General features: G+C 34.1%; 1 non-coding gene across 1 annotated transcript; it reads left to right on the forward strand.

Moving 5' to 3' along the window:
* The first annotated feature begins 2,995 nt into the window (after positions 1–2,995).
* On the forward strand, positions 2,996–3,102 carry LOC133813448 (small nucleolar RNA R71). The gene has a single exon (XR_009884459.1). It is a non-coding gene; the product is annotated as a small nucleolar RNA R71 (small nucleolar RNA).
* Positions 3,103–3,529: the final 427 nt, after the last annotated feature.

The raw sequence follows: 3,529 nt of genomic DNA on the forward strand, positions 1-3,529 counted from the left end.
TTTCCAATCAGGAGGTCGAATAATGGGTGCAGTAGTCAACAAATTTTTTAATTTTTCAAAGGCAACATGGCAATTACTATCAAAGACAAAAGCATTTTCTTTTCCAAGTAAATGGCATAAAGGCCGAGAAATTTTGCTAAAGTCTTTTATAAATCTTCTATAAAAACCGGCATGGCCTAAGAATGATCTAATTTCTTTCACAGTTTTAGGTGGGGGAAGTTTTGAAATAAGGTCAACTTTAGCTTTATCAACTTCTATTCCATCAGATGAGATTACATGACCTAAAACAATTCCTTTTTTAACCATAAAATGACATTTTTCCCAGTTAAGCACAAGGTTTTTCTCTTTGCAACGAATTAAAACAAGTGAAAGATGGTGCAAACATTCATCAAAAGAGGAACCAAACATAGAAAAATCATCCATAAATACTTCAAGAAATCTTTCAACCATGTCAGAAAAAATCGAAATCATACATCTTTGAAAAGTCGCAGGTGCATTACATAATCCAAAGGGCATGCGACGATATGCAAAAGTTCCAAAAGGGCATGTAAAAGTAGTCTTTTCTTGATCTTCTGGGGCGATGGGGATTTGGTTATACCCCGAATACCCATCAAGAAAACAATAATATGCATGGCCAGCTAATCGTTCAAGCATTTGATCAATAAAAGGCAATGGAAAATGGTCTTTTCTAGTAACATTATTCAACTTTCTATAATCTATGCACACTCTCCACCCTGTTTGTACTCTAGTAGGGATTAATTCATTTTTCTCATTTTCAACAACTGTGATCCCAGACTTCTTAGGCACAACTTGAACTGGACTAACCCATTGACTATCAGAAATAGGGTAAATGATACCTACGTCTAACAATTTTATGACCTCTTCTCTAACTACTTCTTTCATATTTGGATTTAATCTTCTTTGACATTCCCGAGAGGTTTTAGCATTCTCTTCTAGATGGATTCTATGCATACATATGGATGGGCTAATTCCTTTAATGTCTCCAATGGTCCAACCTATGGCTTCTTTATGTTTTCTAAGGACATCTAACAATTTACCTTCTTGTTCTTTATCTAAAGCGGATGCTATGATAACAGGTAAGGTTTCAGACTCTCCTAGAAAAGCATATTTTAAATTTTCTGGCAAAGGTTTAAGGTCTAACTTTGGAGACTCAGAAATTGATTGAACATGACCTAAGGGTGAAAAAGGTTCAACTTTGGTTTCATTTAAGGGTATAGGCTCTACCAAAGAATTCACATCATCATTAGAGTCATCAACATGCAAGTTCATACCAAAGTATTTTTCACAAAAATCAAATAAGTCATTTCCATCATTTTCACAAATACTATCTATCATGTTAACTTCATGCACTTCTTCACACTCAACAGATTTAACCACATTAAAAACATTCAATTCAACAGTCATATTTCCAAAAGATAATTTCAAAACACCATTACGACAATTTATGATTGCATTAGATGTAGCTAAGAATGGTCTACCTAAAATGATAGGAATTTGAGCATGCATATTTTCCACAGGTTGAGTATCAAGAACAATGAAGTCAATAGGAAAATAAAATTTATCAACTTTTATCAAAACATCCTCTATAATGCCTCTAGGAATTTTTACAGAACGATCGGCTAATTGAAGAGTTATAGAGGTAGGTTTTAGCTCACCAAGACCAAGTTGCTTATAAACAGAATAAGGCAATAAATTTACACTAGCACCCAAATCAAGTAAAGCTTTGTTAATAAAATGATCACCAATAATGCATGAAATTGTGGGACACCCAGGATCTTTATATTTAACAAGACTCTTATATTGAATAATGGAACTAGCTTGTTCAGTTAAAAACGCCTTTTTAGGAACATTAGTGTTTCTTTTAACAGTACAGAGATCCTTTAAAAATTTAGAGTAGGCAGGAATTTGTTTAATGGCATCTAAGAAAGGGATATTGATACTAACTTGTTTAAAAACTTCTAAGATGTCATTATATTGGCTGCCTTTTTTAATTGGAAGTAATCTTTGTGGGAATGGGGCTTTTGGAATGAAAGGATGGATTGGAGTTTCTTTGTTTGATGAGTCATTGAGATTAGAACTAGGAGGCTGACTCTTTTCTTTTTCTTTTTCATTTTCAACCTCGGGTATGTAATCGGGTTTGACAATTTTCTTTCCAGACCTAAGAGTTGAAATTGATTTGACTTCTCCATTATGACTAGACTTTCCTATCTCATATTGACCTTTTGGATTAGGGATAGGTTGACTAGGGAATGTTCCTTTTTCTCTATCAGCTAAAGCAGTGGCGAGTTGTCCTACTTGTGTCTCGAGTTTGGTAATAGATTGAGATTGATTTTGTAGGATTTGTTGGGTGGATTGCATAAATTGTTGTAAAGTATCTTCTAAGGAAGGTTTTCTTTGTTGCGAATATGGTTGATTTTGTGGGGCATGAGCTTGGTTTTGTGTGTTGTATTGGTGCCCTTGATTCATTTGGGGTTGGTTTTGTCTCCATGAAAAGTTCGGATGGTTTCTCCAATTTGGATTGTAGGTGGACGAAAATGGGCTATCATTTGGTTTCCCATAAGTATGAAGTGCATTGGCCTCCTCAGAAAAGGCTTCTTGGTAGGAAGGGCATGATTGGGTATTATGGCAAGGACTAGAACATATAGAACAAACATCTTTTCTAGGTTGAATTGGAGAGTTTATAGTTTGGCTTATGGCTAAAGCTTCTACTTTTCTCGCTAATTTATCTAAGGATGTTCTTAAGTCTAATTCTTCTTTTACTTCATACCTTCCTCCTCTTTTTGGTGAATTAGTTGACCTAGACCTAGGATCAAAATAATTCCATTGTTGTGAATTGACAGATAAATCTTCAAGGGCGTCCCACGCCTCTTGTCCTTGAAATTTTAAAAATTTTCCAGTATGCATAGATTGAATCATTTGACGATTAGAGGGAGTCAAACCATCATAAAAATATTTTACAAGTCTCCATTTTTCAAAACCATGATGAGGACATTTTAATAATAAATCTTTAAATCTTTCCCAACATTCATAAAACTCTTCATTATCTTTTTGAAAAAACTCGGAGATTTCTCTCCTTAGACTATCAGTTTTAGACATAGGAAAAAATTTCAGTAAGAATTTATTATAAAGTTGATCCCATGTAGTTATAGACCCCGTGGGAAGGGAATTTAACCAGGCTTTTGATTTGTCTTTTAATGAAAAAGGGAACAATCTTAGTTTGACCGACTCATCAGAAAATTTTTGAAATTTAAATGTTGAGCAAATTTCTAAGAAATCTTTGACATGCATGTAAGGATCCTCTCTATCTAACCCATAAAAAGATGGCAATAATTGAATGATTGCGGGTTTAAGCTCAAAATGAGTAGCAGAAGTAGTAGGTAAAACAATGCATGAAGGAGCATTAGATGAAATAGGTGCAAAATATTCAAGCAAAGTTTTTTCAGGCACAACATTTTCATCAAGAATATTAGCAATAGGTTCCATGATGCTCAAATTTTTACTAACACTT

This window comes from Humulus lupulus, chromosome 1 (genome assembly GCF_963169125.1).
Source record: "Humulus lupulus chromosome 1, drHumLupu1.1, whole genome shotgun sequence".
Taxonomy (NCBI): Eukaryota; Viridiplantae; Streptophyta; class Magnoliopsida; order Rosales; family Cannabaceae; genus Humulus; species Humulus lupulus.